The 17,348-nt window shown below is 39.3% G+C and overlaps 2 pseudogenes across 2 annotated transcripts in view; both read right to left on the bottom strand.

The window, feature by feature from the left end:
* Positions 1 to 17,348, bottom strand: part of LOC308041735 (neurobeachin-like protein 1) — a 347,706-nt pseudogene that overhangs the window by 146 nt on the left and 330,212 nt on the right. The gene's annotated exons all lie outside the window — the stretch shown is intronic.
* The window catches only part of LOC308041679 (neurobeachin-like protein 1), a 51,117-nt pseudogene continuing 35,515 nt past the window's right edge, over positions 1,747 to 17,348 (bottom strand). Inside the window, exons 33-50 of the transcript in view lie at positions 17,148 to 17,249; positions 16,307 to 16,402; positions 16,080 to 16,204; positions 14,739 to 14,879; positions 14,512 to 14,642; positions 13,190 to 13,299; positions 12,505 to 12,622; positions 11,769 to 11,866; positions 11,316 to 11,432; positions 10,727 to 10,816; positions 9,541 to 9,650; positions 8,749 to 8,921; positions 8,209 to 8,303; positions 6,190 to 6,306; positions 4,546 to 4,707; positions 3,292 to 3,440; positions 2,383 to 2,612; positions 1,747 to 1,784 (exon numbers count right to left, since the gene is read on the bottom strand). The product of the transcript in view is annotated as a neurobeachin-like protein 1 (transcript). The remainder of the gene's footprint in view (positions 1,785 to 2,382; positions 2,613 to 3,291; positions 3,441 to 4,545; positions 4,708 to 6,189; positions 6,307 to 8,208; positions 8,304 to 8,748; positions 8,922 to 9,540; positions 9,651 to 10,726; positions 10,817 to 11,315; positions 11,433 to 11,768; positions 11,867 to 12,504; positions 12,623 to 13,189; positions 13,300 to 14,511; positions 14,643 to 14,738; positions 14,880 to 16,079; positions 16,205 to 16,306; positions 16,403 to 17,147; positions 17,250 to 17,348) is intronic.

A 17,348-nucleotide genomic window follows, 5' to 3' on the forward strand; every position in this document is an offset into this window, starting at 1 on the left:
AAGGTGGATAAATTAAAAAGGAATTCAGACACTGATTCTGGTGAAATGCAGGCACTACAATGTACTGCATAAACAAAATTAGACCAACAAAAATTATTTGAAAACAAACCAAAAGTTACACTTAGGGATGATTCTTGGGACTGACAAAAAACAACAGACAAAACACTGATCACAGTCTTCTCTGGTTTTGAACGGTTAAAGGGTTATTACCAAGTAATGCAGACTTGTTACTTATCCTACTTCAAATGGCTTAGAAACAGTGTTTTGATTGCTATTTTGATAGGAAGGAAAAGAGGTGAATGTGAAGCAAAAAAGAACCAAAGTAGAAGAAAGGACGTTTTATTTTAGAGATTTCAAACAGAAATTGCTAGAAGTGAAAAGGAAAAGATAAGCAAAATGCAAGGCAGTGACAGCAGAATGGAGGAAAGAGAGAAAGGTTATCTCCTGGTGTCAGATTTATACAGTCTTCCAAAGATCCTGGGTGAAGTGCCCAGAGTAAAATTTAAACCAGAAGTAATTCATATTGAGTAAGTATACAGAAGTATAGACAGATAACAAGCAACCAGAGGCCACGTTAAATCCAGCATCTGGTAGGTTTGCCATCTGACAACAATTTGTAAGAAACTGTTTTAATTTCTTTCTTAAATATAAGGCTTAAGATTGGCCAGTAGCGATTAGCCTGGCAGCTAATTAGGTTGTGAAATCCCTCACAGTTCAACAAACAAGGTGCGTGTCTGAAGAGCACAGCTTTGAGAACAGCTCCCGGCACTCGGAACTACAAGTTAAGCTTGCTCAACAACGGTGTCATTGCAGCAGCAGCCTGCTAGAAAAGGCACAGGGATCGGCACGGGCGGGTGAGCATCCCCCAGACCGTGCAGCATCCCAAACAGCCAAGTCATTGTTAAAAATACAGTGACATTTGTTGTACTTCACTTCGTACTGGATACTGTCAATGCAGAAACACTAAAGGCCAATCTTAATACCAAGCAGCATTTCACTGTATGCACAATAAAGTTGGTCTCTCCCTTTATCCCAAGGATCAGTATCACCACAAAAAGCCAGAACTACAACACTGTCTTCTGTATAAGGATAAAATTCTAGAAATTCATATATTCCTTCCAAACTACAAATAATTCAAAGAAATACCCCACATACATATGCTTTTCAAATATATTGATTGATGACATTATAGAAAACTAGAAAATCTGGGACATAATGTTGTTCCTTAAAAAAAAAAATCTATTCACATAGATATTAAGCTTGCAGATCATCTGAATTATAAACAGATTATCCTGAAAAAAAAAAATTCATATAAGGAATCCAGTCTTTGGAACAACACTTTCTCCATAGTTAGAAAAATAGATGTGATTAACAGCTGAAAGAAAAAAAGCCTCTGGTCTAATGATATACATACATTTCAGCCTACAAAAGATCTTTGCTAAGGAACAGGATGCTGAGAAATGACAGTGACATTAAAACTGTCATTACAAACGTATGTTTAATGCCATCAGAAGCACCTCTCTGTCAATTGTGCAGTAGGACAAAGTCCAGCTGCAGGTCAGTGGGAACCTCCCTCCCCATCCGCTGCAAACAAAGTCAGGCTAACACTGTGGGAAGCCTGGTTCAAATATAAAACCATGTATCTCCTAGCTAAAACACTTTAAACTACCAGCAAATAAAGTCGCTCTGTTTTCACAATTAAAATATAAAATTAAATTAAGACACTTTTCTGGTATTTACTAAAGGTCATGCAAAAGCGGTAATCACATGTTCAAATAAATACACTGCAGGACAATGGAGATTGGGTTATAAAGAGAAGCAGGTTTAAACTAACACAAGTACTTTGAAAATCATGACAAGAAGTACTTAAAGCAAAATCGTTCTGCACAAGCAAAACTGGGCACAGCTATTTGACAGATGGATGCTCTGTATTTGATATTGCATACGCAGTACCAACAAGTTTCTATTCACCATGTGGAGCACAGAGCATATTGGAAACCTACACAAGTGATTCTTTGTGCACTGGAATTAGAGACTCTGAACAGAAAGCAGTAATATTTTTTTCCCCAGTGTCAATCAATGCGTATCAAAAGATCTGACAGAAAGTATGAGAAATAAAGTAGCTTGCTCTCTTTCGCTTCCAGTTTTCTTCTGGAAAATTATTTCATCAAGAAGTGACTGACAACACTATCACGTTCAGAAAAAGTTAGCTACTATGACTTTGCTTATTCAGATGCGAGTGATAAGGTTTGCAAGTTAGTCCAGCTGAGCTTCCCATCTGTGATCCCTATAAACCTTTGATTCTTAATGAGAAATTTCAGTAGAGCAGTCTCAATAGTTATTTTTTTCCCACTGAAAACTGAAACTTGCTCTTAAATTTACCCTGCCATAGAGGAGACCTCTTGCTCAACTGGAAAGCAGATATAAGTGAGCTTCCCACTGTTCGGTAGAAAAAGTTCTTGATGGTGGGTTTTACCTCTGCGGGCTTGCCAACACCAACGATAATCAACTTGCCGTCCTCCAAGCCAACAAGGATGTGGCTGTACTCTTTGGTGACAGAAATGCAGTGAATTGGCAGTCGCATGGCTAAGGGGGAGATGCTCAGGCTCAGGCTGCAATGATCAAAAACCACATAGACAAAGCTCATCACGTATTTGTTTGCACATATGGCAAAGAATCACACTGCAGTTGAAATTGTTGTCTGTGGGATGCACTATAAAACACAGCTTCTCGATATCCAGTTCGCTATTTCAATTATTGTAAACTGCTACGGAACGACCTAGTCATACTCCAGAATGGAGTTCAAATAACAAGAACAGGCATAGATGTGTCAGTAAATTAAGACATTTTCACTGAAGAACAGTAACATTACCCCCACAACTGCCTAAACGACAAAGATCCCTCCCGTTCTGAGGAGCAATGGAGCTCTACAGAGTGCAGCAGTAAGGAGAGTTTGAAACTCAGTGCAGAACTACATGAGACGTGATCCTGCAATTGCTGAGCTCCCAGTGACTAATCAGACATGGGGACAATCACAGCTCGCAGATGTCAGACACAGCTCTTCCGGATTCTGTCAGTTCTAGGTGCATAATTGGGACAAATGCCTGGTATAACCTCCCATTTTTCTTTTCTCCTTATCTTCGTTCCCCCATAGAAGAGTTCTTTCAGGAATACAGAAAAAAGCAATGGTTACCACCTACAGCACCAAGCAAAGCCCACGTTACACAGCCATTTCTCAATAAATCTTTATATTTGCATCTCGATAATAAACTGCTGATGGTGGTACACTACCTGTAGAGATCCCTTATGGAAAGAAATCCCTGTAAGCTGCCCATCACTATATACTCGCCAGTCACACACATATCTGACACTTCCTCCTTCAGAGTCTCAGAACCCAAATATTTTCCATTGACAGAATAGAGATGTAATGCATTCTTATCCTGAAAAGATCAAAAAGGATCCAGTCAGTTCTCTGTGACATTTAAGATTGTATTATTTGTGTCTTTAGCTCACTAACAGGAGCTAACTTGGGTAATAACCCACAGATACTACTGATGACAACAGTTTCCTTGTCGAATGATACAGGACTACCGAGCCTATACGCAATGTGTATGTACACCAGGTTCTCTATGGAAATTTTTGAAGTCATTTCTCATCACCTGTTGATGTAACATGGTATCGTCTTACCTATCCATCTAATCAATTCCAAATTTCCTGAAAACATTCATAGATTTAATGGACATGTCCCTATTTTATAAGGGTTTTTATTAAGGAAGAAGAAAGGAAAAGAGCACTCTTATTGTCAGCCCCGCTGCCACCCTCCCTCCCCCAACCCAAACTGAAAAGCAGGAGGAAATAGGTATATTTCCCCAGAGCTAGATCTAGAAGTATTTCCTGGACAAGGCAATGAATTACTGATGGATTAAAGACATAGCTAACGTGACCACCTGAAGTTCTTTCAGCCTGACAATACCTTGGTCTCTTCTGTCCCCATCTTCCCATAGCAGCTAGCATGCCTACATCCAATAAACTTGTCTTCAAGAAATTTTCCATGTTCATAGAAATCCTAACACCTCTACCCTTATTAAAGCAACTATGCAGCTACTCAATGGACAGAATAAGCTACACTGTGAACCTTAGAGCTCTCCCTTTAAAATTAAAAAACCTCAGTGTCGTCACTGGGCATCTTACACCCCGAACCTACTGCTCCCCTTGCAAACTTCAGTTTCTGTGCACAGTGGAACTTGTTTCCCCCAGTTTTCAACTTCAAAGCAGCTCTCCCACAAAGATTCATTGGGACATGCTTGGGCATCTTCCTTGCAGGTATTGGGAGATTTTAATGAAACTTACAGGTGCACAGTGTGTCTATGACTTAAGCTTTAATCCAATTTCACTCACACAGACTAGCAAAATAAAAAAAAATATGGGAAAAGACACAGGATGCTCAAAAAGTCTTATTACTTTAGAAAAGAAGGATAAAGTTAACAACATTTATGACTAATGTCTTCAGAGAAAGAGAGAGAGGTATTCCATGAACCTAAGTACCTTAAGAGTAGTCTTTCCTTCTATGCTGGTGTGGACTACTATGTGGCCTTCCCAGGACACAGCCAGATTGGGAACAGTCAGCAGGAGAGAACTCTCACAAGGTGGTCGCAAAGTCCTCACGTACTGACCTTTCCGAATAGTGTGGACAATAACAGTTCCATCCTGCAGTCAAATTTAGGTAAGTTGTTACTCAGCAGGTAAGTTACCGCAACACACAGAAAGAATATTTAAATAGAGAGGGAATATTATGAAAGCACTTAAATCCTTAACTGGAGATTGAGATTCCTGAGTATTAGGAACGCTACACAAAGAAACCTTCCCCTCAAGGCAACGTACTACAGGCACATGAAAAATAAATGCAAATAGGGCAATAGGGGAAGGACAGACAGCAAATCAGCCGTTTCACAGGTCACATATATGAGTAAGAATTAAGTGCAGGATAGAGTTCAGCAGCCTGCCAGAGTCATACAGTAAGGTAGAATCCCAGAATCACAGAATGTCAGGGATCAGAAGGGACCTCAAAAGATCATCTAGTTGAATCCCCCCGCCGGAGCAGGAACACTTACATGAGATTACACAGGAAGGTGTCCAGGTGGGTTGGAATGTCTGCAGAGAAGGAGGCTCCACAACCCCCCTGGGCAGCCTGGGCCAGGCTCTGCCACCCTCGCCAGGAACAAGTTTCTTCTCAAATATAAGTGGAACCTCCTGTGTTCCAGTTTGTACCCATTAACCCTTGTCCTACCATTTGTTGTCACCGAGAAGAGCCTGGCTCCATCCTCCTGACACTCACCCCTTCCATACTGATCCCCATGAATGAGTCACCCCTCAGTGTCCTCTCGTCCAGCTCCAGAGCCCCAGCTCCCTCAGCCTTTCCTCACCCAGGAGATGCTCCACTCCCTGCAGCATCTTGGTGGCTGCGCTGGACTCTCTCCAGCAGTTCCCTGTCCTGCTGGAACTGAGGGGCCACAACTGGACACAAGATTCCAGGTGTGGTCTCTCCAGGGCAGAGCAGAGGGGCAGGAGAACCTCTCTGACCTACTGACCACCCCCTTCTAACCCACCTCAGGTACCATTGGCTTCCTGGCCACAAGGGCCCAGTGCTGGCTCATGGTCACCCTGCTGTCCCCAGGACCCCCAGGTCCCTTTCCCCTATGCTGCTCTCCAACAGGTCATTCCCCAACTTATACTGGAACCTGGGGTTGTTCCTGCCCAGATTCAAGACTCTACACTTGCCCTTGTGATATTTCATTAATTTTTTCCCTGCCCAACTCTCCAGCCTGTCCAGGTCTTGCTGGAACACAAATTAGCTGCACAGAACCTTCAAGGTTAAGGAAGCAGGCATGAAACTATCACAGAATTGTTCCTATGAGAAGCTTAAGATCTCCAAATAAGTCCACACTCACTAAAGCTCATCTGTGCAGAATAACACAACATGGCAGCTGAGGCCCATGCTGTGCAGAGCAGTTTGAGACAGCCCAGTTTAAGCAGGCAGCAAGGGAGAGGATGCATAGCATCTTGATGTGCAAGGCTGAAGAGAACATCATGAAACAGTCACATTTTTATATTATTCTTCATCAACTTCAAACATGCTGTATGGTTTGAGTAAAGAAAAGGCAAAGAAGGGAAAAGTATGACAATGCTTACCCTGGATCCTGACACTGCCATATCCAGCTCAGTGCTGATGCCAACACTCGAAACTTCATCAGTATGCCCGTAAAGGATCTGTAACGGCCTAGGTGCTAGACCTACAGGCACTCCTCCCTGAGAGTAACAAAAAGTGCAATGACACATTCTCTTGCAGCTGAAGGACAAACAAAAAATAAATTTCTGGTATCTTCACTATCAGTTGTGGGAGATGTATATTTGACATAGACCAAAAGCGAAGGCATAACTCATCTGTTCCAATGCCAATTTTTTACCTTTTATGTCAGCAGTGCTATTTACTGACATCACAAGAATGAACGCAGGACATGTGAAAGACAGAGCTTTTTAGCTGCCTTGTTTATATCCCTTCAGATGTCCAGGTTACACCACAGTTAGCAATCCTAATAGGAGTTAGGATCCACTCATCTACCCACTTTTTCTTCATCTGTGTATCTGGGCTTGTTCAGTTCTTACAGTTTACATTGCACTTAAGCACTATGTTCACAGCCATGCTTAAAGAAGTTGAAAGTTATTTTCCTTAAAATTACAGCAACTCTGTTTGATCTTCTAAGGAAGAGCTAATATTCTTTCTCAGTGACTACCAGTAGTACAATATACAAAGGAAATACTGTAATAATGTTCATTGAAAACAGTAATTTTCCCACATGACTGCAGGGTGTAAAAAAATCATTTAGTACTTTTGTTCCAGCATATACAGACATCCTCAGACCAGTCCTACGGCAAGACCTGTGCTTACTGAGAGGGTATTAGTAAATAGTTCCAAGGAAACTCTTCATTGTCACTTCTGTGATAGATATTTGGCAGTCAACCAAGGCCAGGGAGCCTGAAGAATGCAGGAATGCAGAACAAGTGTCAAAATACAGAGATGGGAAAAAATGCAGAGCAGACAAGTAGAATGGACGTGACAGCATGCAGTCATTGCTGCCACTTTGTAAAGACCAAGGGAAAATTCTCACAAGAAGAATTTACAATACATACAAGATATTTAGATATCCATTAAAGAATAATAAAAAAAAATACATGAGAAGTCTTAAGAAAAAGCAACTCTAACCAAATATCATCTCCAAAGGATGACTTATTTAACTCACACCAAGATAAACTAAAAAATGCTCAACATTTATCCTCACTTGAGACAAAAAAAATACTGTTGTGAGCACTAAGGTCTCATCTTTTTGACCAAATACTATTAGTACAAAGTACTTCTTGAAAGAATTCTAAATGTTCCCACCAAAAAGACGGCTTCCACAAAAAGACATGCAGTTACACGCCACTGTACTGGTTTAATGTGCTGACTTTAGTTCAATTATAACAAGGTGATGTGACAAAATGTGCTGTCCATAATATGACAGCTCCCTCTGCAGTTAATCCTACTCATGTTACCTGTAATGCAGCAATCAGAAATGAGGATTTAAATGCTTAACAATGGAAACGGCCTCACGTTTCGTGTGTGAGTACACACATGCATCACACAACCACTTTCATTGTGTGAAAGCACAAGACCAATATTAAAGAATTCTGAAATGCCAGCATAAATCCAGTTCACAGACTAGTGTTGGCTTTGCTAACTCCTAGTGTACTCGTTCAACAGTGGAAACAATACGCTAAAATGCAAGTAGTACACTGAACAGCAGCCTGGAAATGTAAAAATCCCCAACTATAAACACTGTTCTAACAAATTTAGGAAGTCTCAAGCACTGTCTCTTTTTTGTTCTTCTATCTGTACAACGGGGAACAATATTTGCCTATCCTGAAAATAATCTATGACATCTTTAAGAGTGCCTCTGAAATACTGTACTTCAGCTGTAAAGTAACTAATGCGTATAGTGAATATTTCAAATACAGAAGACAATGGGAGTAGTAAAATTAGTAAGCTAATCAATTTTAGTGGCCTGTCTTCCCTGCCAACCTGAAAGGAAATCAATAAACCATCACAGCAAGACAGAGGAGCACAAAAAAGCATTCAGAAACTGCTTCTCAGAGTATGCCTAAATAACCTACCTGCTGAACTATTTGCCATATCATGCAGGTAGTGTCTCTGGAGCCTGAAATTAAATGAATTCCACAGTAGTCTATTGCCAAGCAGGTCACAATATCTAGATAAAGGAAAGAAAACACAAGGTTATCATCACAGAAATATTTAAAACTAACTTCCCACAGAGTGACAATGTGCATGTAACAGACCAACAACGTATCCTGATTTGCAGTCAGTTCACTGTGATAAGGGCTGATGAGACTATATTAAACAACAGAGTCTTGTACAGGTGTACCAACCTGATTTAACCACCTTTGCTACCTAAAACCAGCAGTCAAGCCTTCTTTTGAAACGACATTAAACCATCACTCCAATGACTAAAAAGTCATGCTGAAGTATTTATGCATAATCATGGTTCAAATATTCTTCTGTTCCTATGCTTCCATTCCTTTATAACAGCTGGGCTTGTCCGTTCGAGTGCACTGGCTACAATTATTTCCAAGAAGACCAAACATCAAGACACAATAAGCAAAACCTTTCATTTCACGATATAAACAATTACTAACGCATGTGCCTGAGGTGCTGTCCAACCAGCTTGCCTTTTGTAAGAGATGTCACTCTGATGCTGTTGTCCCAGTGTCCTCCACTAAAGAGCAGCTTTGCATCATGGGACACTGCAAACAACTTGGAGGTGATCTCCAGCCCCGGTGCAAAGGGACCACTCACATTGCGCTGGGTTCTGCAGGCAAATGATGAGCAGTTAAGGGTAGCTTTAGTTCAGACCAATGTATTTTGCACTTCCTATATCCTTAAAAATAAATAAGAAATTCCATCTGTAGAGGAGGCTATATCTAAAAAAATAATTGGGGGAATTCTGGCACCCTGATATCCAGGGCAATACTCTCACTACCAGCAGCAAGTGGAAGCAAGATTTCACCTTAGATCTTTTCCGTCTTTCATGCAATTTGATCCTGTATGAATAACTCATGTCCCTACTAAGTATTGTTACAATAAAGAAAAAAAAGAATATTCTAAAAAGCGAAGAAGCAAACCCACCACATATACCTGCACTATAGTGTAAGGAAGTATGAAGACTGACCATCTCAGATTCAAAGATGAGTATTTATTTTTAAAAGTTAGAAGTACATCTAAGAATGGAGAACCTTGAAGTACTACTTAAATAACTCTTTACTAGAACAGTATTACAGATTAGAGGTAATATTCTTGAACATCAGAAGATGCATTCTTATGTGAAAACTCAGCCAATGAAAACAGTATAACCCACTGACTGTTGAATAATTACTGTGTTTTATTAGTGTAGATGCATTCATCCGCACCTCGCCTCATCACATGCTTACTTGGGATTTGTCACTGTGGTATCTCTGATGAATGTAAAATAGTTGGAGATATTTTTATCATAAGGCAGCCAACCATGAGTTCCAATAACACAGTTCAGACTTGCTGTTACCTAAAAAAGTTTGAAAGGAAAATCTGTGAAACCCACAGGTATATTTTCTGCTTGCCTTTGATGGCAATGGAGCTTGCATAAAATCCAGCATAGCCTTCTACACTTCCATCTACAAATCAAAAAAAACGTCCAGCTGAGGTGAGTTAATGCACATGTGGTGCATATTACCAAATTAGAATAGTGTGTGTTCTAGATACACCAGAGAAGTTGAAAGCAGAGAGAAGGAACATGTAGCAAGGAGTAAAATACAAAACACCCAGTCAGCTGCTGCTTCTCTTATTTGAAATAGCAGTCATTAAACGTTAACATATTACCACAGGAAGATGATTTTTTAAAAAAAATTGTACTACAGTTCTATTTCTGAGAAATAAGAAGGGAATGTAAATAGTCGGGGATATTTTCATTAGATATTTAGAAAAAATAAAATGAGAATTGTAGACGTGTCCAAATTCTAAATTATATATGCACATACCACACTAAGCCAAGACAGTACATTTGACCTACGAAGTAGGAATATTGGAAAATAATATTCTTTCCTGCAAAACCAAGGTATTATTGCACAGGGCCCGTATGCAGACCATACATACAGATGTAAATACAAAACCACACTCCTCTTTCCATCATTTGGCCATCTGCCATAGTGTAAGCACAAAAGTTAATTTCAGCAACAGTGCCAGCCTTTGAAGTAAGTATATGTGGCATACAGTATAGTTTAATATATGGGTCGGAAAGTAATGATAAACATAATGGTGCCATGAAAAACTGCCATTTTCAAGCTGGGCTGCACTGTATTAGGAAGTTGATTGCTATTATGGAAGTGGATTGAGTGGGCAACTTACACCACACCTCACGACAACTGACACTCATGTCTCATCAGTTCTTAAATGCCATTCAACAAATCAGCCTGGTTTCTCTACAGAAGACAAACGTTTAACTTATAGCTGACATTCACTATGGGTTAAAGGAACACATTTGAACAGGAACAGTTAAGAAGTGTTTCTCTACAAGTTGTATGAAACATACACACCTATTTGACTGTCTGCAGTCTAAGAATAGTATTGACACATGCAACTCACCAAGATCTCTGGGCTTCCCTGAGAAATAAAGGAACGTGCCTGATTCCTGGGGACAACAGCTTTGATGATGGGCACACCATCACTGATTCCCTAAGAGAAAGGACACAGTTTCGGTTTGATTATATGTAAGAGCTAAAGGACAAATCTGGTATCTGTGGAGAGTAAAACCCAAAGGCTCTGGAGTAACGTCAGCCATGTAGAGTCCTCTAAGGCACTGGAACACACATATCCAGTTCATGCAGGGATGCTTTGTTGCAGACACCAGAAATGAAATCCTGGCTCTGTCCTAAATCAGGGAGTTTAGCTCCCAAGTTCAGGGAGTCCTCAGGTGCCGCCAGTGATGTTCTTGGTTTTCTTAGCATCTTAAGACTCAAAAAACACCCACACAAGCAGCCAGAAGATACAAATTTAGGGGATTCAACCTCGATGAAACTAATTAAGAAGACAGAGCTCATTTTAGACACATTTGCATTTTAAAAACGTTTTCTTAAATAGGAAGCATGTTTATTTTCATCTAGGTTGTGACCTTTTGTTTCAAGCACGTCAGAAATTTCAGATCAGATTTTACAAAATTTCAGGTAACATCTACCTCGATGAAGAATGACTTCAGTTCAGTGAGGTGCTGAAAGAGATTCAGGGTGGAGGTGTCACTTTTAGTCAGTCTTTGCACTACCTCTTCTGCTGACAGCCTCTGTGGATGGGGCTCCTAGGAGACAATATTTGAAGGATTAGCAGGTTGCACAAATTTATTCATTTGTTCAAGTCACATGATACTCAGAAACTTCTTGATAATCAATGGGAAAATAGACTCTTGAGCACCTAATTTCTCTTGGTAAAGTATATTAATTTCTTTCGAAAACAGTATGTTAAATTTCCGTCAGTGTGACCTTTAGCAGTGGTAATGTAGCAAAGACTTAAAATACCTAAAATTACAAACTATTCTCTTAGAAACCATCATCTTTTCATTCTTTTTCCAAAGTCCTTTGTTACTCGGTTGGATTTAACCACAAAGGTCTCACTGAGAGGGAACAAAGAGCATTACCTTTAACAGCTGACATGGAGTTTGCCCAAAATTGTTTATCATCCCTTCTAAAGCTTTCCTTTCTTTCTCATCTGTTAAAACATCCAAATCCACAGCCCCTAGATCACAACCAGAATGATGAAGGGTAGAAAAATGGAAAAAGAACATGATCCAGACAACTTATTGAGAACTGATAACAGTCAATAAATGTTCATGTTAAAGGTAATCTGAAAACTCCACTCAGTAAGTGGAATTTTAAGTGTATCTGTAAAAGTGCAAGAATTGAAGGCTTTTTTCTTATCAAACAAATTTAATATACATCACGCATGCAGCACATTGCATATAAAAGCCACTCAAAATTCAGCTTTGGAATTAACAGTCTATCATTTATCTTCAATATTTGTTGGTTTTAACCAACTTGCCTTGTCTCCTAAACCACAAGAAACCTCTTCCCACAAATGCTTTTAAGCAAGCAAATGAGAAACTAACAAAAACCCCCAAGCACTTTAAGAAACAAAATACAAGTGCCAGGAACAGCCGCCCTTTGAAAAGCCACCTTTATTAAAATTTCGGGTTTGCAACTTCTGAATCAAATATTCTGGTAGTTTGACGATAAACTGCAAGTTATGCTTCATCTATAATTCTGTTGCCTTACCATAGGCTACTATATGGCATGCTCACAAATCAAGTGGTTTTTGTCTAAGACTGAAAATCCCCAAGTCTGACGACAATGACAAGAGAGCATGCTGCTTTGTACCTTCATAAGTACAATAATAGAACACATTGAGTGCCTCCACTGCAGCTGGTCCCCTCTGCTTGTAGCCAAAAATCAGATCTATCCATTCATGAAGATGAGCGGAAACATACTCAGATTCCTAGAACAGAAAAATACTCTTGTAAGAATAAGAACTGCTGCTTTCTTGAAATATTTACTATTTTCTGTGAAAGAGATTTAATTCCAAAAGATATTTAATTCCAAAACTAGGTATACACCAATGTATAGGGCAGAAGTATGAGAATATCCATGTGCGTTAAGGGTAGTAACCGCCAGTAAGAGGGAAAATTAATCCAGCACAGCAGCACATCTAGACTCTCGAAATGCAACTATGCAATGGAAGGTAAGCTGCTAGCTCTTGAGAACCATAAAGCATACTCTTTAAAAAGCAAGGGAAGCCTTATCACCTAAACCCACCTAATTGTGCATTCTTAGGGCAGCAAACTCCCACATGATTCGTATCTTCAAGCTCTTCCCTTCTTTTTTTTTGAGCATTTTATGGACATACACAGCGCTTTTAACTGAAAGTTCTAACGGTCCTTGTAATGTCAAACGCAACCACCACTCTAGTTCAAATGTAGCCTCAGTAGTTCACACTTAAGCCACAGTGACGATGTGGAGGTGTACCTGCTTTATCATTATTTCACACATATAAACCCCATCTTACCAGAGCCTTCCTGTGTTTATAAATGAAGTCTTCTGGGGAGTGAGCCCATTTGGGGAGAACAACATCATTTACCACCTCTTTGGATATTTGAAGCTAACCTAAGTTAAAACCTAGTGAAGAATTTGGAGAATTTTAAGAGTTACTACAAAATATTTCAAGTATCTTGATACCTCAATAAAGATTGAAAAGCATTACTATCTCAATACAAGGGAAGGATATTGAAAAATTCTTAATGTATATTTCCAGCAACGCTACCACCAAGGGCAAGTTCTGCCTGAATGTTTAAAAAGTTAAATAATACAGGATAACAATTGTCCGAAGTACCTAAATTATTCCAAAGCTGAACTCTCAGCCTTCAAAGTAGCATTAATCATTTACACAGCTACCTGTAAACAGATTTGCATTTGCTTTCTTTTAGCAGGACTAAGAGTCCAAAGCATTTCAATGAGGTTATTCATAAGAATGAAGTTACTTTCAGGTTTCAATGCTTGTAGTATCAAGGCTTCAAGAAGTCTTAAATCCCACCAGGTTTCACTAAAACGACTCTAAATGCTTAAATCACTTTTGAAAGTGTGACCTGGATGTTTCCAATTTTTATAACTTAGAACTCTTGTAGACTGTAGCTAGCAGAATAAATTAGCAGCAACACACATACAAATCCATTTTTAAATTGTGTAATAGGTAGAAAACCCATTCGCTATGCAATAAATGTGAATTAAAAACTGGCTAGGAGTCTCACATCAGAATGCAGGATGCTGTCTTTGCAATCAGCATTATCAGTCATTTTTTTTTCCTTGTGGGCACTGAAACCTTACAAGGCTCTAAAATCAGGTGATTTAACATTACATTGGAAGGTAACTGTAGCAAGCAGAAAATACATTGGTTGCCTAGAGCAAATAAAAGATCTCACATGTTTGAAGATGTCCAAACTCTATCATCCAATGAACCCAGTAAAAAGAATACTAATTAGCCTATATTAACTTTTGCTAATTATTTAATCAGTATTAACTGCTGTAATTTTTTTCTTTTTCAAACATCCAAATGATCATCTCTGGTATTTTACATTAGGTAAACAACACTATTTTTAGCCATCCTTAAGTCCCTAGTCTGAATTTATCAACAACATTGAGGCTGTTGCTTAACACAACTGATGTCTTCATTAAACAATCTGAAGCCAGCATGATGATTAAAGTAATTTCTACAAGCACACTATAAAGTTTACATAGGAAGTGTTCCACAGCATTCACAAATGGTTGTAACAATTCTTCTCTGAAGAACACTAGAACAGCTTTCTATGAGAATATTTGGCGTAGTCAGTTTACCATTTTGATTCTCCAGGAACTCTGGAAAGTAGAAGAACTCTGGGATAAGTTCCTTGACATCATTGGGGTTGTCCATGAGCGCCTGCCATGTAGCAGGAATAGAGTGGAACTGCCTGTCAGCACAGTCAAACCTGCAGATCAGAAATCCCAGGTTAGACTTGGTTCACTCCCTCAGTAAACTGGTAATGAAGCAAAATGAGGGTGCTGCTCATTTGCTCACAGTATACCTGCCACTTTGAAGCTGGATATGAAGTGTTGTGAAAGGTTCTACTCGAATGAGGTAATGCATGACACCAGCAGCATTTGAGTAGTGTGTCCCATAGTGAAATTTGTCAATCATCCCCAGGGGATCCTCGAAATTCTCATATCTAAAACACAATAAAGATTTATAAATACAACTGAGCACTACAGTTGATTGACATGTGGATCACAGCATTCTATAAGAGAAAAATACATTGTGTTTTGTTAAACATGAGGACTTCAATTCTGACTTCAAAAGTCCCTAAGAAAAAGACTTCTGAAAGACAGAAATGTACACCAGATGAAGCCTTTGCATACCTGTTCTTATACTCTTCCCTAGGCAGTTGCTATCAGCTGTCAGAAACTGCATAAAGGGCAAGACAGGACTGATTTAGTATGACTTAATGCAACAGACAAGCCCCCCTACATCACTAAGCTGTACAGATATTATTGAAGGGACTTGTTTCTTGCAAGATTTAAGAAAAAGAAAAAAAAAAAGATAAAAAGATTGTGTGTGTGACTGTGTCAAGATGCAGAAAAGAGATTTAATTGACACTTTTCTACAGGCAACCTCACTGTACAGTGCCCCGCCACCATCTGGCTGATATATTGCTCAGTGGCACAAGGCTGGTAAGAGAAATTGGTTCTCCAGCAGTACGACTAACTACAATTTCAATACAGTCAAGGGCAGAGCCTAATCATTCAACGACAATTCTCCATGTTCCAAGTTTTCTGAAGAAAGCTGGTTTTGGAAGCTGTCTGACTGGTGCAATGTGGTATGACGGATGGCACACTCACTCCCCACACCAGCAAAAAAAGAAGGATTGCTACACAGATGTGCGGGTGTAAGTAAGTACTTGTCATTCCTACCTACAGAGGAGTTGCTGCAAGTCACTGAGTTATATTTTATTTCAAAGATAATAATCTATGCTTGAAAAAAAGAGCAGGAAGCACAGACTCTGGTTCGATGTTACCTCTCAGCACAGGCAGCTCAACTCACAGTATGATTTTGCATTCCTTATCTTGAAGCAGACATGGGACATAGTATTCTCTCTGCAAGCTGCTGGGTCTTTAAGTGTTTCTCCAGCCTTTTAGTGTTTTTATCTCCACATCTCAGAAACAATTGAAAATTTGTCCTTTCAGTGCCATCTAAGCTAACTCATCTGAATACAGTAGGAACAACAAATCGTAACCTTTGCAAATGCACCTGTGATGTTATAAAACTAGTTTTTAAAACTTTCACTGTCACAACTTTATTTTTGAAATATGTTATTAGCCTGAAGGCTCAGAAAAGATAGAGAAATAGAACGGAGTGTTCTGGTACATACTTCTCTTTCACAGCCTTGGCATTCTTTTCATTTACCACCCCTATGGGTTTGGACAGATCTCTAAAGACTGCAGGATTGTTCAGGTCCAGTTCTTCTGAAGTATAATCTCATAAAATCCAAGGGAACTATAAAAGAGTCAAAGACAAAACTGAGATTAAAAATCCATCTTTCAAAATAGAAAAAATACAACTGGCAAAAAACAAAAAAAATTATTCTTTTTTAATTACCACAGGATATTGAGCAAGGTCATTGTAAGTTCGTCCTGCCATTGTTTTCAGCTGAATAAGGTAGTCAAAGTTGGATATTTCTCTATTCACCCATTTCTGAAAAACAGAAAAAGATACAATGGAAGTCAGTACATGAAAGATACCACTATTGCAAATTATACGTTGTGGCATTGTTTATCTGCCAGAGGACAGCACTGGCAAGTGAAAGACACACAACTGCAAGAATGGTATGAAGAGATGGAAATTAAAAACACATCTACTACATTTAAAAATGTATCCATATTTAGGGTAATACAGACACTTTGAAGCTGGATATGAAGTGTTGTAAAAGGTTCTACTCGAATGAGGTAATGCATGACACCAGTAGCAATTATTGACATTTCCTTTGACATTTTCCTTTTATACCAATGTTACTAATTCCCTTAAGATCATATTTCCTGCTTAATCTTCATGAGTTTCATTGAAAGCTCCATCATGAAAAGGTAGCAGGGAAAATTATCCATGCATGTAGTGAAAAAAGTTCCAAAATGAGCACTCAGTATCATGGACTGAAAATAGAAGCAGGTCTGCTACATGTTTTCTACTCTTGTTGGAACCCTTGTCACAATCTCATCAACACAAGAGGCTGCTCCATCCGTTTACCTCACTGACTGTACACAACGGAACACAGTGGTTCTAAGAATATGCATGTGAAAGTTCAGGGGCGAGACCGAAGGTACAGAAATTGGCAGTCGCCATCTAAACACTGGGGGAAAAAAGCCAAATCAGTAGTCCAGGATGTTCCAGGACTCCTTCAGGAAGCAGAGGAATGCTTTAGACCGTTTGTGCTGAAGTCTCATACCTGCATCAGACCTGAAGCTTTAAAAAGTTCCTGCAGAGATCTTGTCCCAGAAATATTTGGAGAACGCAGTGACAATATTCGACTATATACTTTGTTGCGTACCTGTTAGAAAGTAGCATGAATAAAACAATTATTCTAGAGACTGAAGCTGACAAGTAAACAGCTTCTCTGCTACTTAAAACGTGAAATAAACGGAATACA

The sequence above is a fragment of the Nesoenas mayeri genome (genome assembly GCF_963082525.1).
Source record: "Nesoenas mayeri genome assembly, chromosome: 6".
Lineage (NCBI taxonomy): Eukaryota > Metazoa > Chordata > Aves > Columbiformes > Columbidae > Nesoenas > Nesoenas mayeri.